The 27,593-nt window shown below is 40.8% G+C and overlaps 1 protein-coding gene across 2 annotated transcripts in view; it reads left to right on the plus strand.

Moving 5' to 3' along the window:
* The window catches only part of DSCAM (DS cell adhesion molecule), an 861,731-nt gene that overhangs the window by 614,088 nt on the left and 220,050 nt on the right, over positions 1-27,593 (plus strand). The gene's annotated exons all lie outside the window — the stretch shown is intronic.

Raw genomic sequence — 27,593 nt, forward strand, 5'->3', positions numbered from 1 at the left:
ATCAAAGCTCACTGCAGCCTTGAACTCCTAAACTCAAGGGATTCTCCTACCTCAGATTTCTTAGTAGCTAAGACTACTGGTGTATGCCACTGAGTCCAACTGTTTTTGTTTTTTTTTTTACATGTTTTGTAAAGATGAGGGTCTCACTTTGTTGCCCAGGCTGGTCTCAAACTCCTTGCCTCAAGTGATCCTCCCCTCTTGGCCTCCCAGAGCACTGGGATTACAGGCATGAGCCACCATGCCTGGCCCTCGGATTTCCTCTTTTTTTTAACTTTAATTCTGCTATGAATAGTTTGGAAAAGTCTCTACCATATGATTTATTAGAAGGATGGGATTTAAAAGTGACATTCAGAGGTGTGTGTATTTGTGTGTGTATGATAGTGAAAGGCTAGCTAGACAGACAAGTATCCATCCTCACTCACTGAATTTATTTTAGTTAGTCCACTATTTCTGACAGAACAATAAAAACATCCAAGTGTTTATTTATTAAACTTTTATATTGTGAAATAGATTATAATTATGAAATGGGGTTGTTTTGGAATATATTTTGCACATACTCAATACCTAGTTTTTGACTTTTAAATCATATGCTCTGGAGGAAATGATGTGCAAGAATTTGATAGCAAATTGTGATATCATTTAAATCCAGAGCTGAAATGGTAATTTTTAAAAGTTATAAATTGATGAAATAATATGGAAACCTAAAATTGGAGGAGCAGTGTTGACCAGAGTTGGTCCATCTTTCCCCAATGAAAGGGGTGTATTTTGCAGTTATTTTAATAGATTTTAAATGTATAAGATAATTTTCTAATCCATAAACACATATCTAGGACCTAATATATATAAAACCCTATGAAGGATACAAGTACAATCAACCATGGACCTTACCCTCATGAGTGACAGGCCTTGTGTTTTGGAAGGGGAGATAACCAGGAAGAAGGTAGAAGCCACTGATTATAATGCAGGGTGAAGAGTCACATGGATCATGTCTGTGACATTCAGAGGAGGATGGGGGAATTAAGGAAATGTCAGCTTGGGGGAATTAAAGAAAGCTTCATGGAAAATAGGCTTCAAGAATAGAAGATGCCCCCACATGTCCTCTCTCCAGATCTCTGTACTCAGTGGTAGTTGTACAGCATCAGGGAGGACTAAGGAGATGAGCTGGCCCCTGCCCTCTGGGAGCTTTTGCTCTCTGGGGATAATTGGGTGGGTATATGTCCAGTTCCTGTCTGGCAGAATACACAATTGGTAGAACAGAGCCCAGAACACCAGCGTGCACGGAAGAGGGTGTGATTTGCTTCTGTTTGTAGAATCAGTGACCATGTGCAATGAACTGAATGTCTGTGACCCTTCAATGTCCGTATGTTGAAATCTTACCCCCAATGTGATGATATTAGAAGCTGAGGCCTTTGAGAAGTGATTGGGTCACAAAGGGGGAGCCCTCAGGGATGGAATTAGTGTCCTTATCGAAGGGACCCCAGAGAGCCCTCCTGTTCTCTGTTTCTACCATGCAAGGATACACAGGAAGGTGGCGACCTAGAGGAGGATGCTAGAACCTGCCCCTGCTGGTAGCCCCATCTCAGACTTCCGGCCTTAGAACTGTGAGGAATACATTTCCATTGTTGGGAAGCCACCAACGTGTGGCGCTTTGTTACAGCAGCCTCAGTTGACTAAGAAACTATGGAATGAAAAGCTGCAGCATCTGAATTCAGTCTTAAAGACACAAGGGGCTTCAAAAGGCAGGACTGTTGAGGCTAGAGAGGGTGTTCCGGGGAGAGGAGGCAGAGAAAGCAGGTACGAGAAACTGAAAGATGCCAGGCAAGAGTAACTCTCTGTTCGAATGTTCTGCGGTACATGGAGGAGATGGGAGAGGAGAACGTTCAAAGTGAACACAGTTCAAAGAGAGATGATGGAGTTGGCCACATTTTAGATTCTTAACCTAATACGAGCTAATCACGGAGAGGTGGATTTAAATAAGTTAAATGCACCTCTCCGTGGCTGTTTGTTTTAGTTTACCTCTCTGGGCCTAGTAAATAGGAAGAACTATGCCATCTTCATAGAGTGATGAAAATTAAACAGAGTAACACATGTGAAAACACATTGTATGATATAAGATGTTCTAAATAAGTATTCCAATACATACCTAGAGTAAGTGATTCTTTGGTTGGAAAGAAAGAGAAAATATATTGATGGTGCCATGCATAGGAGCATTTCCAGAAAGTTGTTCTGAAAAAAGTTTAAAAGGCCACAGGCTAGGAAAGGGGAAAAAGAAAGAGGACCTCCATGGCCCATGGGGAGGTATTTTCATCCTTGTGTAATAGTCAGCCAAAGCTCAGCCCTGGAGTGGTGTCTTTAGAAACTCTAATGGCCAATGTCTTTTTCCTAACCCTGGTTGTTTAATAACAATCAGTAAAGTGTTTGAGGATCTCAAACTGAAAAAAAAAAAAAAATTAGATATAAAGGAGAGTTTACTGGTCTAAATAAACACATTAAGTACTTTCCCCTTTCTATAAGTCATTTTTAAAAATGAGCTGCAAATATTTCTAAATTCAATAGGGAAGACCTTGCTGTCTAATTGGATGACGTCAGGAAATTAAGACAGCTGCTCCTGCAGGAAGTCTGGACTCCCAGGATGGCCTGGTGCTGGCTGTAAACATAATTTAAAGACCCAGACTCTCCTGATGGGACCTGCTTCTGGGGACTCATACTGTGGGATCCTGCGAACCCAGCACGGATGAGTCTTCTGTATGGGAAATTTTCTTACTGCTTTCAAGAAACAGCACTCCAAAAATAAAGCATTTTAACAATAAACACCCACCACACACACACACACACACACACACATCTTTTTGTTGTTGTTATTGAATCAAGCATAAGGAAGCCACAGGCAAAGAAGAAAGCCGGCAAGGGTGTATGGAATTGTCATGGAAAGCAATCAGTGGGATGGAAGGTTACTGCATGCAAATCTGTCCAGCTCTGTCGGGGTTCCTGCCTGTGAGTCTACACTGTCATCACAATGCTGGTTTATGTTTTACCCAAAATAATTATCATGTGAGATAACGATTAGGAGCCTTGGCAGAAAAGGCAGAGGGAGTAGGCCCTGCTTGCAATCAAATTTGGCCTCTGGTGATGACATCCTGCCCTATGCTCCAGGCCAGTCAGGGGCTGCAGAAACTATACCACATATGTGCTCCTTCCCCCAACCAGGAACTGTTTGAGGCCCAGGGAATGCCTTTATGTTAAAAAAAAAAAAAAGAAAAAAGAAAAAAATAGCTCTGCCAATCGAGGAAAATAACGAGACAAGTCTTAATCATTTTAGGATATTTATTTGCCAAAGTTAAGGATGTGCCCGGGAGACAGGTCTATTCCTTTCTCCAAAGGTGATTTTGAGGGCTCCAAATTTAAAGGGGAAAGGACGAGCTATTGAGAAGCACACAGTTTTCACATAAACAAAAGGGGCAGAGGAAAACTGGGGAATGTGCATTTTACATGACACAGACAAAACGGGGAGGGGAACATTCAGTTACGCGTTTGTGTCTGGTGGGCGGGGCTACTGCATCTGTAAAGATAAACTATCAAGTTGCATTGCCATGGTGAAGTTTTAACAGCTCACCAGGAATTTCCTTGTGGGCAAAATATGAGGGAAGCGTGTAGCTTTTCATCTTGTAGCCATCTTGTTTAGGAACTAAAAGGTGGAGGCAGGTTTCTGTGACCCAATTCCCAGCTTGGCTTTTCTCTTCAGCTAAATTGAGTTTAGGGTCCCAAAATTTAATTTCCTTTCACAGCTCTGAAAACCACTGAATCTCTTAAATTGATAGCCATCACTAAGGTTTGTCTCAGATGCCCAAATTACATCCTCCCTGCTCCCAACTTTCTGCCACTGGCCGATCTGAAGCCTCGTGTTTCCAGGAACACTGATTTCAGCATGAACCTGTGGCCCACAGTGAACAAGCAGCTCTGCTTTTGTGGGCTGCTCTGCATCGGTCCTTTCTGATCCCCGCATGCAGGACAAAAGAGCACCGCTTATCAAACAGGAGCAGGCGCTTCCCTGGAGAGTCAGTTACTCTTGGAATCTAATGAACCCCCAAGCTCCCACAGTTAGCCCGTGGGCTCCAGTCCAGCCTAGGTAATGTGGTCTTCCTCCTCCATGCTGAATCCGGGAAGGTCTGTGGGTCGCTATGCCCATCAGATTTCTGTACTGTCAGAATGCAAGTGCATGTGTGTGTACACATACATGTGCAAGCACCAACTCACTCAGCTCTGACCTGACCGTCCACAGGGTCTTGGCTATTTCTGCTATTTCTGGACAGATCTCCATGTTCTGATTTGACCTCAGGCCACTCTCAAGCCCTGCCATTGCCAGGGCAGATATATGGAGCCTGACATATAATAACCCATCTCCTTTCCTGTCAAAAGAATCCGTATCTAGGCCTGGATAATCCAGTCAACGTCTTTTGCTTTCTGCTCTCACCTGCTGCCACCAGTATGCACAGATCTTTACCCTAACCCCTAGTTAGCTAAATGGAAATCTCCAGTCCCTGTAGCATTGCTCTGGAGGAGGAAGCAACCCAGCCCCAAGCTGCACCCCATGGTGAAGCTTCGGCCACCTTGAATCAACCCTACATGTTTCCCAGGCTCCTTATCATCACTCAGGCTGCTGAGCCAACCACCTCCCAGCAGACCCCTCCTCCAACACTGGAATTACAATTGAACAGGAGATTTGGGTAGGAACACAGGTCCAAACCGTATCAATCATCATTTCTGAATTATAGTTTAAGTCCTTCCCAAACACGACAAATTAGTGCCTGAAATAGAATATGAGGCGTCCCAGATTTACGAACACCCAGCTTATGCATTTTCCTAAATTCACAGTCACCAGCCCCTCCAGGAGCCCCCCAACAATTTATCCTGTGCATATGCAACACTCAATCCCTCCTGCTTCCCTCTCAATTCCAGTTGCCAGATACATCTGCAACTTTGCTGGGAATTTTTCCAAGGAAGGGTCTCCCGCAGAAGCTTCAGAGGGACTGCAGCTGTGCCAGCACTTTGATTTTGCACTTCTGGCCCCCAGAACTGTTTGAGAATAAATTTCTGGAGGCGGAAGCAGAGAATGGGAGAAATCCAGGGAAAGTAAGTGTGGTGGAGGGGACATCGCTTAGTGAAGGAAATCCCTCAGCAGCTGCCACGCCCTTGGTAGGGCCTCCTGAGCTCCACCCAAACAGAAGCATTTCACTTCCCAAGTCTGCCTGAAATTGCACTGGCTAAAGATTGCCTGGAGTGAAAAAGGAATTTGTAAAACAGGAGGGTTCCTATAGCAGATGCAGTTTGTTCCCTGCTCCGATTTCAATTTCCCTCCTTTCTCTGTGCTGAAAGTTGAATTATTTCCCGTCCACCCACTAGATTTATATGTTGAATTCCTAACCTCCAGTACCTTATGTGACCACATTTGGAAATAGTGTCCTTGCACCTAGCAGATGTAATTAGTGAAGATGAGGTTCTACTGAAGTAGGCTGGATCCCTAATCCCATGTGACCGGTGTCCTTATAAAAAGGGGACAATGTGGATGCAGACACAAATGGAAAACATAGCTGGGCAAAGACAGAGATTGGAGTTATGCTGCCACAGGCCACGAGACACTGGGCCAGGCAACGAAAGGGTCTCCTGTAGAAGCTTCAGAGGGACTCCAGCCCTGCCGGAACTGTCATTTTGGACTTAGCCCCCAGAAAGGTGTGAGAATAGATTGCTGTTGTTTAAGCCCCCCAGTTTGTGCAGTAACTTTGTTCCAGCAGCCCCGGACACTGTACACTCAGTGACAACAGAACTCTTTTGCAGTCTTGTGTTGGAGAGAAGCCCAATGCAAGCCACATCGCCTGCCTAAGCAGGAGAGTCTGAATCCATCAAAGCCACTGGGTGTGAGCCCTGGCCAGGACTCCTCAAAGGCAGCAGCTCCCTTTGAGTTCAGGATGGTCAGATAACCAGGATTTGAATAATGAAATGTAACAACAATTCTTCTGAGGAGTTTCTGGAGAAGGTTTCCATATTCTTAATATGGGACTCTGCAAGAGAGGTTTATCTCATTTAATTCTTGACCCCATGATGTCTGGCAGTACATGAGATCACCTGGGACTTTATTGCCTTTGCTGTGTAGGCCAGCGTGGGTCAGGGTTTTTGCCTTTGCACCTGGAGGCATCCAAACTAATTAGGTAAGGAGACAGCTGCATCACCAATTCATGGAGTGCAGTTCAGCCACAGTGCTCCCCTCAGTAATCGTGCTGAAATAAATGGCTCTGGGGGAATAAGGAGTTTGATCTGGGTTGAGAAGCTATAGGGATTTGCAGTGCATGCTTTGGGCTGGGGAAGAACAACTCCGTGGGAGGACAGTTGAAGGTGGATGGCAGCTCTTGGACCTGGGCACATCTGCTGGCTCACAGCAGGGAGGTCAGTACCTGGTGAGGGAGAAGGATAAACAGCCTTTTAAAAAAATTACTGGGGCCAGTAAAAATCTTATTTTTCCCTTTTACTGTTCCCGTCCTCCTCCTCCTCCTCCTCTTGCCGCTCCTCCTCTTCATTCTTCTGTTCTGAGGCTCTCCTCTACCAGGCAACTGAAATGTTATATATATTTTTAAACTTTGGGGTAATTGTGGCTATTTCAATGTTTTTTAGTTGATTTAAGGTCCTTCTGTTCCATGGCCTTCCCCTGTGGCCACAATGTTCTGAGCCCTCAATCAGCCGTGACCTTCCACACTGGCATCTGCTGAGACATCTGCACCACCACTTGGTCCTTGGCTGTGGGGTCCCTGCTTAGCTCCCTTCACATCTCCTCCTGTCTTCTGGCTGCCCCTGGCCAGATCCGCCCATTTGCCCATCAGCAGGGTTCATTGAGCGCTCCCTAGTGTCAAGAATTGGTCTACATCCTGTGCACTCTGAACAAGACCAAGTATTAGTTCACTGTTATGGAGCACATACTCCCTTGAGGAGAAAGACATGCAGACGGGTACATAACAGAATGCCTGGCAGGGGTAGAGTGATAAAAGAAACCAAGGTGTGCATACGTCTTGGAGAAAGCATTCCAGGCAAATGAAATAGCAAGGGCAAAGGCTGAAGGGAGAAGTTGGTTATGTCTGTGGAGTGGCAAGGACCCTGTTTGCTTGGAATGTATGTATGTGTGTATTTGTACATATGTGTGTATGTACACATGCATATGTTTGTGTGTGCACACATACGGTATACATAGACCCACACAATCCAGATTTTTTTTTTTTTTTTTTTTGAGATGGAGTTTCTCTCTTGTTGCCCAGGCTGGAGTGCAACGGTGCCATCTCAGCTCACTGTAACCTCCACCTCCTGGGTTCAAGTGATTTTCCTGCCTCAGCCTCCCAAGTAGCTGGGCTTCAGGCACCTACCACCATGCCCGTCTAATTTTTGTATTTTAGTAGAGATGTGGTTTCACCATGTTGGCCAGGCTGGTCTCAAACTCCTGACCTCAATGATCTGCCTGCCTCAGCCTCCCAAAGTGTTGGGATTACAGGAATAACCCACCATGCCTGGCCCACAATCCAGATTTTATGTTATATAGTTATGTTTTGCATAACAATATTTTGGTCAATGATGGACCACATCTATGACAGGGCCCTTAAGATTATAATGGAGCTATAATGGACAACATCCATCTAATGTATGTTATAATGGACAACATCCTAACATTCTTACTTAATGCATGACTCTCTTGTTTGTGGTGATGCTTACATAACAAACCTACTGCCCTGCCAGTGTACAAAAGCAGAGCACACATTATATACACTATAAAATACTTGATGATAATAATAAATGACTATTTGTGGTTTATGTATTTACTATTTGTTTATAATTATTTTAGTCTACTCCTTCTACTTATAAAAAAAAAAGTTAACTGTAAAACAGCTCAGGCAGGTCCTTCAGGAGGTGTTCAGAGAAGGCATTGTTATCATAGGAGATGACAGCTCCATGTGTGATACTGCCCTGAAGACAGCCAGCATGGAGGTGGAAGACAGTAATACTGATGACCCTGAACCTGTGTAGGCTCAACCTAATGTGTGCATCTGTCTTAGTTTCTAACGAAAAAGCTAAAAAAAAAATCATTTTTAATACAAAAAAAAACCTTATAGAAAAAGAATTTAAAGAAAGAAAATAAATATTGTCGTGCAGCTGTACAAGGTGTTTGTGTTTTAAGCTACATGTTGTTACAAAACAGTCAAACATTAAAACAATTTAAAAGCTTATAAGGTAAAATGTTGCAGTAAGCTAAGTTTAATATTGAATAAAGACAGTGTTCTATAAATGTAGGGTAGCTGAAGTGTCCAGTGTTTATAAAGTGTGCAGTAATGGGTAGTAATTTCCTAGACCTTCCCATTCACTCACCACTTACTCCCTAACTCACTTAGAGAAACCTCCCGTTCTGCAAGCTCCATTCGTAGTAAGTGCCCTACACACGTGTACCATTTTTATCTTTTATACCATGTTGTTACTGTACCTTTTCTATGCTTAGATATGTTTAAATATACAAATGCTCACCCTCGTATTACAGTTGCCTGCACTATTTGGTATGGTAGCATGCTGTACAGGCTTGTAGTCTAGGAACAATAGGCTGTACCATATAGCCTAGGTGTGTAGCAAGCTATCCCATGTTTGTGTAAGTGCACTCTTATGTTGTTCACACAAGGACGAAATTGCCTAACGGACATATTTCTTAGTACACATTCCTGTCGTTAAGGCATAACTGTATGTGGAAAGGTTAGTCTATCCTGACTCTTTGCCATTACAACAAGGATGAAACATTTAATTCTACTTTACAGTTTGATCTACAGGTTAAAATTTCTTAGGTAGATAAATGTAACAGGTTTTTCTTATAGCATGCTTACAAAATAATTATCTCTCCCAAGAGTATGAATATTCTATATTTGTCATTTAACTCTCTATGCTTAAGGAATTTATTGTGATGGAAATTATGAGTAGGAACTAATATCTTTTCCAAATTATGAGCAGGAGCTAATATCTTTAAATGGTTAGTTAATTGTTCTAACATAATTTGTTGAACAGCCCATCCAGTCCTTATATTTTGAAAGGGCAGTTTTGTTTTAGGATAAGATATTTTAGAAAATGGGCAGTCAAGTAAAACTTGGTTAGTTCTGCTAAATAGTAGCTATGTACCATGGGCAAGTTACTTAATCTCTCTGTGCCTTTGATATTTAATTCTCAGATTACCTCAGAGTACTGTTACAAGGCTTAAATGAGTAAATGTAGAAATATAAATTTTCTGGAACAAGGGAATGAAGTTGGGTCCCTCCTCACACCACTTACAAAAATTAATCAAAAACAAATTGTATGCCTGAATTTGAGCTAAAACTATAGAACCTTTAGAAGAAAATACTGGAGTAAATCTTTGTGTCTGTGAGGTAGGCAATGGTTTCCTAGCTATCACACCAAAGGCATATGCAACAAAAGGGAAACTACATGATTTGGACTCTGTAAATATTAAAGCATTCTATGCATCAGTAAAATGAAAGGGCAATCTGGAGAATGGGAGAAAATATTTGTAAATCACATATCTGATAGGGAAATTATATCCAGAACTCTTACAACCCAACAATGGAAAAACAACCCAGTTTAAAAAATGGACAAAGGATTTGGAAGGACATTTATCTGAAGAAGATATCCCAACGGTCAAAGATGCACCACATCATTAGTGATGAGGAAACTACTAATCAAAACCACAATGAGATATCACTTCACACTCACTAGGATGGCTAAAATATTTTTAAAAACATAGCCATTATTGAAGAGATTGTGGAGACATTGGGACACTCATACATGGCAGATGGGAATAGAAAATGGGGCAGCCACTTGAGCAGCAATTTGACCATTTCTCAAAAAGTCTAAAAACATAGAGTTGTCTTATGACCCATGAATTCTACTCTTAGGTATATACCTAAGATAAATTTGTCCACACGAAACAGGTATATGAATGTTTATAGGTACATTATTTGTAATTGCTAAAAAGTGGAAATGACCCAAATGCCCATCAACTAGTGAATGGATAACAGAATGTGGTATGTCCTATAATGGAATATTATTCAGTCATACAAATGAATGCGGTAGAGATACATGCTACAACACAGATGAACCTTGAAAACATTCTGCTAAGTGAAAAAAGCTAGGCACAAATGACCATGTATTATTTAATTCAATTTATATGAAATGCCTCAAATAGGAATATTCACAGAGGCAGAAAGTAGATTAGTGTTTGCCGGGGACTGGGAGGAAGGGCAATGGTAGTCATTGCCAATGAGTATAAGGTTCCATTTGGGGTGATCAAAATGTTCTGGAGTTAGACATTGGTAATAGTTGTACAACTCTGTGAATATACTAAAAACCACTGAGCTGTAGTAAGCATACGAACACAAATTTTATGCTATGTGAGTTATACTTAGATAAAACTATTACAAAAAATAATTCCAGAATGTTTAGCAACTTCTAATGGGGTTGTGTAACTGTTGTTAACAGTTTGAACTTTGAAGTCAGATAATCTGCTTTCAAATCCCAGTTCCACTGCCTCTTAGTTATGTAAACTTGGGCGAAGTTTTTGAACCTTTCCAAGCTTCATGTTCCTCAACTGCAAAATGGAGTTATGAGGATTAAATAAGATATTTTGACAGCAGAGTGCCTTGCCAAAGAAAAAATATAAGCTCTTAATTAGTGGAAGCTTTCATGCTCACATCCCAAATGCTCAGGTATACATTTGCATTTATTTTTCTTTAATGTCCACACCAGCATCATGTGATTTAAATAAATTGTATCTTCATAATATGTTAAGGTTATGATACGGAAAGATCTGCCTTTCCCTCCACCTATAACCTTTCCCCTTAACTGTTACTTGTTTTTTCTTTGTTTTTAAATTTTTTCTGTTTTAGTAGCTTTAGGGGTACAAGTGGCTTTGGTGACATAGATGAATTGTTTAGTGGTAAAGTCTAGGATTTTAATGCACCCATCATCTGAGTAGTGTACATTGTACTCAATATATCGTTTTCTATCCCTCACCTCCCTCCCACCCTCCCCACTTCTAAGTCTCCTGAGTCCATTATAGCACTCTGTATGCCTTTGTGTGCCCAAAGCTTAGCTCCTACTTATAAATGAGAACGTAAATTATTTGATTTTTCAATTCCTGAATTGCTTCACTTAGAATAATGGCCTCTAGTTCCATCTAAGTTGCTGCACAAGACATTATTTCATTATTTTTATGGTTCAGTAGTACTTCATGATGTGTGTGTATATATATGTGTGTGTGTGAAAATTTCAAGATGACATATATGTAACATATATATACAAGATATATATAACATATTTATATATAAAATTTCAAGAATATATATATAATCTTCATCCATTCCTCAGTTAATGGACACTTAGGTTGATTCCATATCTTTGCAATTGTGAATTGTGCTGTGATAAACATAGACATGCAGGTGTCTTTTTGATATAGTGACTTCTTTTCCTTTGGATGGATACCCAGTAGTGGGATTGCTGGATTAAATGGTAGATCTACTTTTAGTTATTTGAGAAACCTCCATACTGTTTTCTGTAGAGATTGTGCTAATTTACTTTCCCACCAGCAGTGTGTAAGTGTTCCTTTTGCAATACATCCATGCCAACATCTATTGTTTGTTAACTTTTTAGTAATGGCTATTCTGGCTAGGGTAAGGTCGTATCTCATTGTGGTTTTAATTGGCATTTCCCTAATGATTGGTGATGTTAAGCAGGTTTTCACATGGTTTTGGCCATTTGTATATCTTCTTTTGAGAAATATCCATTCAGGTCCTTTGCCCACTTTTTAATGGGATTATTTATTTTTCTTGCTGATTTGAGTTTGTAGATTGCAGGTATTAGTACTTTGTCAGATGCGTAATTTTCAAATATTTACTTCCATTCTGTAGGTTGTCTGTTTACTTTGACGATTATTTATTTTGCTGTGCAGAAGCTTTTAAATTAGGTCCCATGTATTTACTTTTGTTTTTGTTGTATTTGCTTTTGGGGTCCTAGACATAATTCTTTGCCCAGGCCAATGTCCAAAAGAGTTTTTCCTAGGTATTCTTCTAGAATTTTTATAGTTTCAGGTTTTAGATTTAAGTCTTTAATCCACCTTGAGTTAATTTTTGTATCTGGTGAGAGATAGGAATCCGGTTTCATTCTTCTATATCTGGCTATTCGATTTTCCCAGCACCATTTATTGAGTAAGTTATACTTTCCTTATATTATATGTCTAATCTGTTATGTTTTTATATGCGTTGTCAAAGATCAGTCAGTTGTAAGTATTTGGCTTTATTTTTGGGTTCTCTATCCTGTTCCGTTTGTCTATGCATCTACTTTTATATCATTACAATGGTGGTTTTTTTTTTAATTACTATAGCCTTGTAGTATCATTTGAAGTTGGGTAATGTGATTCTAAGAGTAAATCTTTTTGATTAGAATTTCTTTGGCTATTCTAGCTCTTTTTTGGTTCCCTATGAATTTTATGATTTTTTTTTAATTTTGTGAAAAATGATGTTAGTATTTTGATAGGAATTGCATTGAATCTGCAGATTGCTGAGCAGTATGGTCACTTCCACAATACTGATTCTTTCAATCTATGAACATGGGATGTATTTCCATTTGTTTGTGTCATCTACAATTACTTTCAGCAGTGTTTTGTAGTTCTTGTCGAGATCTTTCACCTCCTTGGTAAAGTATATTTACCAAGTGTTTTAAAAATAAAGTGTTTTATTTTCTTTGTAGCTATTATTAAAGGGGTTGAGTTCTTTTTTTTTTTTTTTTCTTTGAGATGGAGTTTTACTCTGTCACCCATGCTGGAGTGAATGAAGTGGCATGATTTCAGCTCCCTGCAACCTCTGCCTCCTGGTTCAGGCGGTTCTCCTGCCTCAGCTTCCCGAGTAGCTGGGATTATAGATGCCCATCACTACACCTGGCTAATTTTTATATTTTTTCAGTAGAGAGGGGGTTCACCATGTTGGCCAAGCTCGTCTCAAACTCCTGACCTCAGTTGATCTGCCTGCCTTGGCCTCCCAAAGTGCTGGAATTACAGGCATGACCCACCACACCCGACCTGAGATTGTGTTCTGTATTTGATTCTCAGCTTGGTCATTGTTGGTATATAGCAGTGCTTCTGATTTGTGTACATTGATGTTGTACCGTAGGACTTTACTGAATTCATTTATCAGATGTATGAGTCTTTTGGAGGAGTCTTTAGGGTTTTCTAACAGAGGTAGTTTTACTTCCTCTTTTCCTATTTGGATGCCCTTGATTTCTTTCTCTTCCCTGATTTCTCTGGCTAGGACTTCCAGTATTATGATGAATAGAAGTGGTGAAAGTGGGCATCGTTGTCTTGCTTCAGTTGAATGCTTTCAACTCTTCCCCCATTCAATTCAGTATGAGGTGGGCTCTGGGTTTGTTACACATGGCTTTTCTTATTTTGAGGTATGTTCCTTCTATGCCTAATTTGTTGAGAGTTTTTATCATAAAGGGATATTAGATTTTAGCAAATGTTTTTTCTGCCTCTATTGAGATGATCATATGGTTTTGGTTTTTAATTATGTCTATGTGATGAATCACATTTCTTGACTTGCATATGTGGAACCATCCCTGCATCCCTAGAATGAAACTCATTTATTACGGTGAATTATTTTTTTAATGGGCTATTGGATTAGATTTGCTATTGGATTTGGTTTGCTAGTATTGTGTTGAGAATTTTTGCGTCTATATTCATCAGGAATATTGGTCTGTAGTTTTCTTATTTTGTTATATCCTTTCCTGGCTTTGGTATCAGGATGATAATGGCTTTGTAGAATAAGTTAGGCAGGATTCCCTCCTCAATCTTTTGGAATAATTTCAGTAGGATTGATACCAATTCTTTTTCGAATGTCTGGTAGAATTTGGCTGTGAATCCAACTGGCCCTGGGCTTTGTTTTGTTGGCATTTATTTTTTAATTGCTGATTCAATCTCACTGCTTGTTATTAGTCTCTTCAGGATTTCTATGTCTTCCTGATTTAAGCTACGGGGTTGTATGTTTCCAGGAACTTATTCATTTCCTATAGATTTTCTAGTTTGTGTACATAGTGGTGTTCATAGTAGTCTCAAATGATCCTTTTGCATTTCTGTGGTGTCAGTTGTGATGTCTCAATTTTCATTTCCAATTGAACTTATCTGAATCTTCTTTCTTCTTTTCTTGGTTAATCTAGCTAGTGGTCTATCAATTTTGTTTGTCTCTTCAAATAACCTCCTTGTTGTTTCATTGATCTTTTATAATTTTTTTGTTTCAACTTGATTTAGTTCTGCTCTGATCTTTGTTATTTCTTTTCTTCTGCTAGCTTTGGGTTTGGTTTGTTCTTCTTTCATTCCTTGAAATGTGACGTTAGGTTGTCAACTTGTGATCTTTCAGACTTTTAATGTAGGCATTTAGTGCTATAAACTTTCCTCTTAGCAATACTTTTGCTGTATCCCAGAGATTTTGATAGCTCGTGTCACAGTTATCATTCATTTTGAAAAAAAAATTTAAATTTCCATCTTGATTTGATGGTTAACCCCAAAATCATTCAGAAGTAGATTGCTTAATTTCCATGTATTTGTATAGTTTTGAGGGTTCCTTTTGGAATTGATTTCTGGTTTTATTCCACTATCGTCTGAGGAATACTGGATATGACTGAAATTTTCTTTGCTCTGGTCACATGTTTATTCACCCAGATAAAACTAAACATGATTTTGTCTATTTCAAAAATAACCATTAAGTAATTAAAACTTTGTTTAATATATAGAATAATTTGATGTGAGGGACCTACTTTTTTACCATATTGACTCATCATATCCAGAAATGAAACTTCTCTTCATTTTCTTTAGTTTTCTGGTAGGTTCCTTAATGAAGAGGCACAGTTTTCTCCATTTTGGACTTAGACATATTTTATTAATTTTTACTGAAGAATTTTGAACTTTGTATGGCATTTTAAAAAGATATCTTGCCTTTTTCTTTTATTTGTATAACCTAAGCACAAGTTCTTATTAATTTAATACTATTGGACTCTTAATTATGTTTGAATGTTTTTGCAAAATTAACAGCCTCATGGTGAGATGGCCAATGGCAAGAAAGCTCCAAGGTGCATGCACATTAGTTTCAACAGGAGCTGCCTGATTCTTTTCATTGAGTCAAGAAATATTTGCTGAGTTCTTACCGTGTGCCAAGCACAGTACTAGGCACAGTCAGCCAAGCCTCTGAGCTGGGATTCCCAAACTGCTGTCCTTGTACCTCGTTTCTATCAACGCCCTCCAGCCAAAGCCCATCAGCTACATACTTGTAGGGTAACAAGTTGGGTTTATTGTTGTCATGAGGTAAAGCGTACAACATGGGGAGCAATGAGATGCCTTCATAAGAGGGTGTTGGGAAGGATGTGTTATATACTCGGGCTTGTGTCAGGTAATTTGGGGGAAGGTTCAAGTAAGTAGCACCTAACTCTGGAGTGATGCTTCCAGAAAGTGGGTGTAATTCTACGATTGGGTATTGTTTTGATTTGTTTTCTGTTGCTATAACTGATTACTTGAGCCTGGGTACTTTAAAAAGAAACTAGACTGATTTCTTACAGTTCGGAGGCTGGGCGAGTTCAAGGTGAAGAGGCTGCAACTGCTAAAGACCTTAATGCTGGTGGGGACTCTCTGCGGAGTCTTTTTGCTGCATAAAGCATGACATGGTGAGGAAGCTGACCTCATCTAAATCTAATTATCTCCTAAATATCCTGCCTCTGAAATACCATGGTTAGACTTCCCACCCTCTTTTGGGGGGTGGGCTTAAACAACAGAAACTTATTTCTCACAGTTATCGAGGCGGAAAAGTCCAAGATCAAGATTCTAGCAAGGTAAGTTTTATTCTGAGGTCTCTTTTCTTGGCTTGTGGGTGGCTGCCATCTCACTGTGCACTTACTTCTTCTTTATGTACACATGGACAGAGAGAAAGAGAATGAGAGGGAAAGAGAGAGAGAGAGAGAGAGAGAGAGAGAGATAGAAAACACTCAAGTTAACTCTCAGGTGCCTTTTCTTAAAAGGATACTGTTCTCATCTGACTAGACCCTCTCATGACTTCATCCAACTCTAATTACCTCTCAAAAGTAATTACTTCCCCATCTCCAGATACCATCACATTGGTTAGGACTTCAACATCTGAATTTTGGAGAGGCACTGCTATTCCATCTATAACATTAAATTTCTATTTATCAGAGTTCTCTAGAGTAACAAAGCCAATAAGATATATATAGAAATAGTGCTGTTTATTAGCATACATATTTATATATCTTTATATTGGTATATATGTATATACTTATATAAGTGTGTGTGTGTGTGTGTGTATGCATGTAGAGAGAGAGAGAGAGAGAGAATAAGTTATTATAAGGAATTGGCTCACGTGATTATGGATGCTAAGAAGTCCCAGGAAAGCCAATGTGTAATTCCAATCTGAAAGCCATGAAGCTCTAGGCCCAAGAAGAGCTGATGTTTCAGTCCAAGTCCAAAGACAGGAAAAGATCAAGGTTCCAGCTCAGCCATCAGGCAGGCAGAGTTTCTACATACTCAGTCTTTTTGTTCTTTTCATGTCTTAAATGGATTGGATGAGGCCCATGCACACTAGAAAAGGCAGTCTGTTTGACTCAGCCTACCAATTTGGCTGTTAATCTTGTTCAGAAACACCCTCACAGACACATATAGAATCATGTTTGACCAAATATGTGGGCAAGATTTCTCACCTCCTTGGTACGGTTATAATTGTGGTTAAGTTTCAGTGTGAGTTTCAGAGGGGACGAACATTCAAACCATAGCAGATATTTAATAAATCTTGTTCATAAGATGAGAGAAATGAAGCCAGGCTAACGCCGTCATGGGTAAAGAAGCAGTGGTCAGTCAGGTTGGATAGGAGAACAGATGTGTTTGGTCATTGCTGTGGTTTCTTTGGACACTGCTCATGCTATTGTCTATGTTCAGACATGATAACGGAGGAGTCTTCTTTTGTCTTGATCCATCTTGGTCACAGAGCTGTTTTGTCTGATGTTAGTGTTTTGTCAAATTGTTTATCTTCAATAAGAGAACACCAAAGCCCAAGTGGGAGTTTCCAGCCAGCTCCTGAATGTCGGGGGCTGTTTTCCAATCTCTAGTTTCATTATTATCATGTAATCATTTTTAATATAATTCATCTTGAAAAGGATGCAGAAGACAATGCATAGTTTTGTTTAGACTTAATTAAGAAGAGAAATTACACATAAGTGCTTTCCTCAAGGGCCACTAGACCAGTCTTATTGCAAACTCAGCCGAAACAAGCTCTTGGCTCACCTGACCTGCAATGGGCCTTGCGAATGGATACATGGAAATAAGCTGATGAACAGGCAAGACTTGGAGATGTTTCTCTGATGATTTATTCTTTGTAGAATGCAAGTGCCTGGATGTGATGCTCACTTTGCTCTTGAGGACTCCCAGGTGTGACCCTCTGCAGGGACGATCCTCACTCCTCATGTTAGGACATAGCCAAAGACCACAGCTACGGAGCAGTCACTGATGCACATTTGTAATGCAGTGGCAGGTTGTGAAAAGTGCCCGTGCCACAGGGCAGTGACCCACCATCTGCTCTTTGCAGTTCAGCCGTGGCTGAGGCGGGCAGGCAGAGATAGGGCTGGAGGTGGTAGATTTTTGAATATACTATTTTCCCACCTATTTATTTCAATTTCCACACCCTTAAGCCAGTTGATTCCAGAACCTCAAGTTTGATGTTCATTTTTTTGTGTCTATCCGTTTGGCTACTGATTGTAAGACACATTGCAGAGGTGTACAGTCCATGTACACACAGGCAAGTAAGGACCTTCTCATTCCAAAGATGCTTGAGCAGAAAAGAGCACCTGATTTTCAGCTCATTCTGAACACTGGAGCTGTGACTTTAATCATCAGCACGTTATGTAATAAAACCTGAAGGACTACACAAGATAAGCATTTTTAGTTAAGAATGGCTGACTCAAAACTCTCATTCGCTCTAAGGAGAACTATTCAATAACCAGCATTCAACTGATTCCAGTTGTAGCCTTCTCTCTAAGGAAATGGAGATAACTTTTAACTTCTGGGCCCAGAGGCATTGCCTCTTTATGGGTGTGGCCTGATTCTCATCTCTGGTTGGTGCTATGGGATCTGCCCCCTACTGGGAAGTCCCTGTCTAGTTTCTTGCCCCTTATTACTTAGCTTCTGTCTTTGCTCAGAGTGGAGTCTTTATTCTTAATGAGAAGGAGGGAAGCCATATGCATTCCAGGGAGATGGCACAACCAGAGAAAAGGCCCTGTGGCAACAGGAAGCTTGGTGTGTTCCCTCCATGATGCTGCCGGGGTAAAAAAATAGTTCCTTAAAGAGGAGATCAAATCCTTTGAGGTGGTGAGAACTTTGCATTGCACTCTGGATGGATGGCCGGGCTCTTCATTTTTCCATTTTCCTGTGGGCATATTGATATGTGTAAGCCTTTTCTCTTTTTAAAAAATGAAATCACACAGTATATGTTAGTATGCATTTGCTTTTTAAGTTGACAGTGTATCACAGTTGTCCTTCCAGATGTTAGAAATGCTTGTTCCTCAGTGCTGTAAAGAAATAACACTTGAACATACATTTAATTTCCTCAGCAAGGCCATTTTTACTTTCTGCAGAAAGGGCACGCTCGCCAGCAGTTTTGCCATGAGAGTACACCGAAACACCGAAGAAAGGAGACAGGGTCATTTATAACCTGACGTGTCCAGCCTACTGCTGTGTCCAGTTTCCATTCACTGGAACAGGACCTCACCTTCTGTGTTTGTCTTGATTGGCTAGCAACTTAGAATTTTTTAAAAGAGGCAAAGGCAGAGGAGAACAAAAGAAGGAGGAAGTAACTTGTGGAATGCTGAGAAAGGTAAAAACACCTTCAAGTAAAGAAGAGGAGCAGGCTATGACTTAATGCTTGCTTGGACCAGTATAAGCATGCCAGGGCAAATATTTAAGCTAAATTCTGGGAGCTAAGAACATGAAGTACATTGATTTCTTTATTGCGGCTAGCAGATATTTAAGAATGTTAGCACAGGTCCTTGAATAAATTTCGCTTCTAAGAGAAGTTACTGTTTATTCCTAATTAGATGGGGAGGAAAGTGTTTAAGGAGGAATCTCTACTTTACTTTTTACACAGATAAATACACATAGCTCCATTTTATTGTGTTTCAGGAGTAGCTTATATTTCACTTTATGGTTCGGCATCATTTTGTAACTGTTATCTTAGTTGGACATTCAGCTTGGAAACAATTTCATGTGTTCCTGTCCTTTGAGAATAACATTTCTAGGCCTTGCAAGTAGTAGGTTCTCAACCAGTGTTTGCAGCAGGAAGAAATGCAAGAGGGAAAGAGCAGGAGAGCTGATGCCAGACAAAGAAGAAGATCTCCAGGAAGAATTTTTGGAAGACATGCTTTTAGGTTTTCCTCGCTTCTCCTTTTTGTATACTGTACTGCTGAATGCTGCCGGGAACAATACTTTCTCCCCAGAGATGCAGGTCAAATGCCATGTCTTCTGTGGCTCATTTAGATTGATACAGAATGGCCCATTGCTAGAGAATGGGAACAGAACAGTCAGAAAGCACTTCACAATTCTGAGTCTTTAGCCATTGATTGTAAATGTGCAAGAGGAGAAAAGAGCACTTTTGCTTAAAACCCTATTGATAATGCAGCAAGGGGAAGGTACATTCCTCTGTGAAAAGAATAAGGAGAAAGGGGCTTTCTGTAGCCGTAAACTGCATTAATAGGCACATAATACCATGAGTGTTGTCATTGTCATCACACCATGCAGCCACCTCTGTGCTACCTTGGGCATGTATTGAAGGCAGGAGAAAAAAACAAGGGTAAGTGCATGAGCATTTAAAAAAAAAAATTAATGTTTGGAAGTCCTGAGTTGTCTCTTTTACTTTCTGAGATCTCTGAGAAGCCCCTTTTTCTCGTGTGCCACTGTAAAATTATTTCCACAACTGTAAAAATTGGGATTGCAGTAATGCTAACTGAATCCATTCTGCTCATTCAATCCTGTCCCCCAAGGTAATTGCTGTAAAAGGCTGAGGATGATGTATTATGAGAGAATAGCACAGCCATGTGGAGAGGCAGTGCCAGGGAGTGCATTTGCATTGTGTGTGTGCGTGTGTGTGTGTGTGTTCAGCAAACACAATCAGCCCTTTGAATCTGCAGCTTCCGCAGCCATAGATTCAACCATCCTCAAATCAAAAATATTCAGGGAAAAAAAAATAACAATACAAAAATAAACATAAACACAAATATAAAACAGTACAATACAACAGCTATTTGCATAGCACTTACGTTTTATTAGGTTTCATACGTAGTCTACATGGCACCTAAAGTGTACAGGAGGATGTGTGTAGTTTAGATGCAAACACTAGGCCATTGCATATAAAATGTCTTGAGCTCTCTCACAGTTTTGTAGCCTGTGTGAGGGGTTCCTGGAACCAATTCCCCAGAGATACCAAGGAACAATTGTATCTTTGTTTTCTTTCCTTTCTTATCCCCTTACCATATAACATATGATATATTGATTTGATATCACAGTATTTAAGTATTGTCAAGTTTACATCATAGAAGTGAAGTTACGGGACATTAAGGAGAGGCATGAACATCGCCTAAAGACTTTGCTTTTCTTTTAGGGACAGGGTTTGTGTGCTTTCAGTTGTGCTCAGGGTAGTGGTATCACGTGAAGTGGAAGTATGACCTTGTTATTGTCTTTATTTGAAGATTATGATTTAAGCAGACGTGCATGGATGCCCAGTTGACAAGGGGTGGATTTGTGATGGTTAATTTTATGTGTCAATTTTGTTAGGCATGGTACTCGGATGCTTGGTCAAAAGCCAGCCTAGATGTCACTGTGGAGGTATTTCTTAGATGTGATTAACATTTAAATCTGTAGATTTTGAGTTAAGTCGATTATCCTTCATAATGCAGGTGGGCTTCATCAGTTGAAGTCCTTAGAAAAACAGACTGAAGTCCCTGGAAGAAGAGGAGATGCTGCCTCCTTTGGACCCAAGCTGCAACATCAGTTCTTTTCTGGGTACAGCCTGCAGGCTGGCCCAGCAAATTTTAGACTTACCAGCCCACACAATTTCATAGAGCAGTTCCTTATCATAAATCTCTGTGTCTCTTTGTGTGTGTCTGTCTGTCTTTCTCTCTGTCTGCCTGTCTGTCTCTCACTCTCTCTCCTATTGGTTCTGTTTCTCTGGAAAGCCCTGACTAATGCACATTTTGATATTAGTTGCCTAAAAGTTCAGGCAGGATTATATTCCCACACACATGCCTTGCATCATCCACAACCTAAGTATCTCCCTCAGCAAAATGACACATGTTAATGTGTGCATATTTTAACATGCCATGAACTTCCATGCTGTTTACAAAAAGTTGAAACTGCAAATGCACTCTATCAATGCTTCAGTGTATGCTGCGTTTTAATTTGGGAATACAGAGTTTTAAAGACTCAAGTCCAAAACATACGTTGGATACCTACTGTATTAGTTTTCTCAAGTTGCCATTACCGATTACCACAAACTTAACGACTTAAGGAAAACACCCTTTTATTATCTCAGAGTTTTGCAGGTTGAGTATCCAGTGGCTTGGCTGGTTTCTCTGCTTCCCATACCACAAAGCCAAACTTGGAGTGTCCACAGCACTGTGCCCCTCTTACCAGAGGACCTGGGAGAGAATTTGCTTCCTGGCTCTTTCTCACTGGGCAGAATTCTGCTCCCGGTGGCTGAGACAGACATCCTTGCTTCCCTACCAGCTGTCAGCTGGGGGTCGCCCTGAGCTCCTATAAGCCTCTTTTTATTCCTTGCATATAATCACTTACATCTCAGAATTAGCTGAGTGTGGGGTGAGTCCTTCTGACACATCAGATCTCTGACTCTCCTTCTGTTTCGTTTCTTTTGCCTCTGTTTCTGCCACATTGCATGGACTGACTCTTCTGCTTTCTTATTCTGCATTTAAAGTCCCATGCGATGTCTCTGAACCCACCCGGAGAGTTTAGGATCTTCTCCCTATTTTAAGGGCAGTTAATCAGCAACCTTCATTCCATCAGCAGAATACCTTTCACTATGTACGTAACATACTCATGTTCCCTAGATTAGGCTGGGGATGTCTTTGAAGCACTGTTATTCTGCCTACTGTATGGCTATGAGCAAGGACTGCAAATGTCCTTGCCTTTAAGTCTTTTACAGACTGATTGGGGAAAAGAACCACATGCATGTAATAGATCATTGGTAACATTATCTCAAACCATAACACGAGGTTGCAGAGTGGAACCCAGCTTCATGAATCACACAGCAAAAACGGAGCAGGAGCTGTCTGAGTCACCGTTATCTGGCATGGAACACCCAGCACACAGTAGTATACACAGCAGGTACTCAGTGGTTAAAGGGATGAATGGATATAGGGGAAAACTGAGTAGGAGACTAAAAAAATGGAATTGTCTCCTCAATGGGATTTAACATCCTTTATTTACCTGTTTATTCCAATATTTATATATTGGGAGTCTGGTGCTGGGCCTTAGTGATGCAATTGTGATTAGACCAGGGGGCCTTCACCCACACAGAGCTTATAATCTGACATTAATCATGCCAGCAGATGAATAATCCTATAGTTAAAACATGCACCAAGTATCATGAAGGGACTTACTAGACGGCATGTGAGAGATAAGGGAAAGCCACTCTGAGGAGGCTGATTTTTTAGTGGAAAGCTGGATAAAGGAGGATTGTCTTAGGCTGGCTTCTGGCAGGGATCTGTGTGCTGGAAGCCTGCTGGAAAGCACTTGGGATCAGCTCCCTCGTGGGAGTACAGGAAGTCAGAGAGGCGGAGAAAGAGGCTGGGATGCAGACGCAAGCAGGGCCCGGCTGATCCTGCAGAGAGCTCTGAAGCTGGGTTGCCCTTCCAAGGTGGCTGGGGCTGGGGGCCTGAGCTTTATATCCACCCCCATGAACTAATCACCTTGATTCTGTGTGTTAAGTCATGATGTACTTCAGTTTTCTGGAGGTGAGACCTCTGTTTTGAATGGTTGGAAAAGCTCATGACTATAAGCATCAAATGCATTCAATATTGCCAACTCTACCATTTTGTATGCATCAGAAAATCCTGTTCTTGCTTAGAGGAATAAGGGAGCATAATGCATCAGTTTAAACTTGCTCCCATCACCACCTTCCACAGGGTTCTGAGCTTTTTACTTATTTCCTTATATCATCATAGCTAGTTCAACTTAAACTGTGACATGCCACCCTCCCCTGCCTGTAGTGTTTGGTCTTTTCATTCCGGGTAACTTGCTTCTATTATAATGGGGTGATATGATATGAGGAGATCATGAAAAACAAAGGCTCTCTCATTTATCTTGGCTGTGACTATTTCTCTAATATTTACTGATCATCAGAGCACTCACTCTGTATGAAAAACAGCCTGCATTCCTTCAATATTGTCTGACACCAACTGGGTATCCTACAATTTAATTTGATTCAGGCACTAATTACCTGGAGTTAGTATCAGATCCCATGAGTTAAAAGGCAAGATCCCCAGCAAGACTGCTCTTACGTCAGACACCAGCAGTGAGCGGGGTCCCAGGCTTCCCACGCTTCTGCCTGGACAGCTGCAAATTCAAGATGGCACACCCTCCTTGGGTTTGATAATCTGCTAGAACCTCTTACAGCATTCAGGAAAATGCTACACTTAACAATTATCATTGTACCAAAAAGGACATGAATGAACAATCAGATGCACAAGTACATGTGGCAAGATCTGGAAGGGTCCTGAGCACAGGAGCTTCCAGCCTTGTGGATCTGGGTTGTGTCACCCTCTGGATATACTCATATATTCACCAACCAGGAAGCTCTCTGAGTTGCATTGTTCAGAGTTTTTATCTAAGTTTTATTCCTGAGGCGTAATTGATTAAATCATTGGCCACATGACTGAGATCTATTTCTAGCCCCTCTTCCTTCCCCAGAGGTCAGGGGGTGGGGCTGAATGTCTCCCTCCTCTCATCATATGTTTGATCTTTCTGGACGGCCAGCCCCTCCTTGGTAATCATCTGAGAGCCCACCATGAGTCACCTCATTAGCATAAACTCAGGTACTACAGAAACAGAAAAGGCCTGTTATGAGTAACTGAAGACACTCCTATCACTCTGAAAACTCCAAGAGGTTTGGAAGCTCTATCCAGAAACCAGGAACAAAGACCAGATATATTCTGCATTGTATCATGTAACCAAATATATGCAATTTATTTGGCAGGGAATTTCCAGGTTCCCTGCTATACAGTCCCTGAGTTAGGAGAATGATAAAGAGGTAAATAACATCCTCCCTCCCACTATGCTCCCCAATGCCTTCCAGAGACTTTTGCTGCAGAATTCCCTCACTGTGGACCAACCATCCTAAGCCCAGATAGTTTCTGTAGTGTTCATGGAAACTCATGCATCATTGTCCCGTGCTAACACTTCACCTGGCATCTCTCTCCTGGTTTATGTCTTCCTGCTCAGGTATGTGTAAGGCAGATAAACATGTCGCCTCCCAATGAAATAGCAAACAGAAGAATATAAATTCCATTTTCCCACTTTTACAGGCACTCCCAACCCCTGTGAGTGATTCTTTTTTAGCCCCCCTTACTTGGATCTGGAGGGACAGACAACTCAAGCCTTAGCACTCTCTAGTAACCCAGGACAATTTTCTCCCCACTTCCTGCAGTTTTGTTTTATACATTGGGAAGTTGTGGGGACTGGAGTAATGATTGAGAGTAGCAGAACTTAAGCCTTTAATGGGAATCTGGTCCCCATGGTCTTGAAAAAAGCTTAAGGATATGATACTTTAATCCTCAATCTTGAATCACAGAAACAAAATCTAGGGCAATAGTAAAAAGTCCTTATCAAAACTCACTTGCATGTGCCTGGCCACCTGGCTGGCCCTTCTTAGTATTTTTTTTCTGATTTTAACAATTACACAGGTTCCCATATATTTTAAAAATAAAATAATAGATTGAAAGGTAGAAAAATCTCTCCTTGTCCCAATATTCAAAAGATGGTGATAGAAGTATCTCTTTTACCTGCTCAAGATCTAAAATTTATGAGGGAAACAAAGGAGGAAAACAACCAAATCTCATTTGTCACAGATAAAATTCATGTGAGACAATTCTGTTTATATCTATAGGCAAATAATCCTCATAATGTAAACTAAGAATCCAATAGGCTTACCCAGACAGTCCTAGGCATCACAAGAGCCTGATACCACCTCTGTGCCCTACCAAAGACTAGGGCCACCCATGCATACTTTATGGCATAAAGGTCTGCCTTTATTATCTATGTCTTTGTAACTAATTATCACAGACTCAGCAGCTTAAAATGGCACACAATTATATTCTTATAATTTTTGTGGGTCCAGGAGTTCAGACACAGCTTACTGAGGTGCTGGCTTCAACCTTCTCAAACAAACAGCCTTCTCAATGTCTTCCTCAAGACTGCAATCAAAGTGTTAGCCATGGCTTAGGTCTCATCTGACGGCTCAAGTGGGGATCTGCTTCCAAGTTCATGTAATTGTTGTCAGGAGTCAACTTGTGGCCTCAGTTACTCTTTGGCTGTTGGCCAAGTAAAGTTCACCCTTGGTACCTTGCCATGAGGATGTCTGCAACATGGCTGCTTGCTCGCAAGTGTTTTTTGTTTGTTTTTCAAAAAAGGAAAGGAAAATCATGCGAGTGGAGAAGGCAACAGAGAGAGTTGAAAGATTGAAGTTACAGTATCATGTGAGCTAATCATGGAAATGATATCCCATTATCTGTGCCATATTTAAGTGGTTAGAAGAAAGTCACAGGACCTACCCACACTCAAGAAGAGGAGATTCCACAAGAGCATGAATATCAGGGGACAGGATCATTGGGGGCTATCTTGGAATCTGTCCACTACACAGTGTTTCTTATGAACTGTCAGCTTCCAACAAGAAGTACAGGAAAATGTAGAGCTGTATATGCCTAGTTCCCCCTTCCAAACTCATTATCAAGTGTAGTCATTCCTTCTACCCTGAGTTAAAACAAGGGAAGACTAAGGAAATATGAGAAGTGTTACATCAACAGAACTGATCCATGTGGAAGGAAACATCAGGAATGGTGAGAAACACCCTCCCTCGCAAAAAAAAAAAAAAAAAATTAATATAGTGATAAATCTCCTTGTGGCTATTTTCTTCTCTATGCTAATATGTGTTGAAGCATTTTTCTATAACTAGAAACATCTGAATACACTGTTTAATAACTTAGCCTTTATTCTGATCTATATGGGTTGATTTTTTCTGTGTCATTCAGTGTTCTTCTGCTATGTGCTTTTTAGTGGTCTGTACTCTGTATCACATGGCCAGCCCAGTAACTATGTAGCCAGCCCTCAATGGCCCATTTGACTCTGGTCCCTTACAGTCTCCAAGCTGCCACAGCAGCATAGCTCCCTCCACCATATTTCATTGATGACAGAAGAGAGGGCAGGCAGCATGCTGCAGAACAAGGGCTGTGGGAGCCCAGAAGTCTGCAAAAAGGCCTCCACCCCCTTTTCAGGATATCAGATGATAGAGATTGAGCAAATGCTCTGTGGTCTTATCAGTGCCCAGAACTGGTCTGATAAGCAGGGAAAGATGCCAAGAAGGACAGGGTCTTGGAGATGCAGGCAACATGTGCACACAGCCCAGCCATCACCCTTTTCCCATTAAAATCTTGAACGTGCCAAGGTAGCCCTTTATTGAAGCAGTGCTTAATTACTTCCGGCCACCTCCATGGACATGAACGTGTCAGGAATCTTTCAAATGTTCTCATTAGCAATGAGGTTGGGAATGTCAGCCCTGACCCAGTGCAGCACGGCAGCTCTCACTGAGCTGTCGCCGCCACTTCAGGAAAGTGTCTTAATGTGAAGGCTGCCTTTTCACAGATTAGCAATGGGGATGAAAGGAGGTGACAGCAAAGCCATCTGGGGATTCAGAAATTCTGGGTTAATTCTTTGTGAGAAAATGTAAAATGGCCACATTTTGCACTATATTAGCAGGCCATCTATTACAAGTGTTCACTCTAAGTGTGAAATTTTAAAATGATTATAAAAGAACCACAGAAGATGCATCAAGCTAAGTTGAAATTTTTATCTGCAGCTTACCACGTAGTGTCATATATATACTCTTACTTTATGTCTTCCTGCCTTGACACATCCTTAAAGGAAGTAGCATTCATCTCCCTTTATTCATGTTTCTAATCGAGGCTCCTGACTTTTTTTAAAAAACACCAAAATTCCTTACCATGTAGAAGTTTTTCAGAGATGTCACAAACCACAGGAAGAGTGTTGGGGTCCCCAGATGCTGTACGAATTAAGCTTACAACAGAGTCTGTGAATCCCCAAACCTTCATAGGTAATTCTACTGGCCTGAACCCTGCAATTGCCAAACCCAGGCAAGGATACAACACTGTCTCAGGTTTAAATTCCAAGGTCATGGAGTCAAGGTCAATGTGAGTAG

This window comes from Macaca thibetana, chromosome 3 (genome assembly GCF_024542745.1).
Source record: "Macaca thibetana thibetana isolate TM-01 chromosome 3, ASM2454274v1, whole genome shotgun sequence".
Lineage (NCBI taxonomy): Eukaryota > Metazoa > Chordata > Mammalia > Primates > Cercopithecidae > Macaca > Macaca thibetana.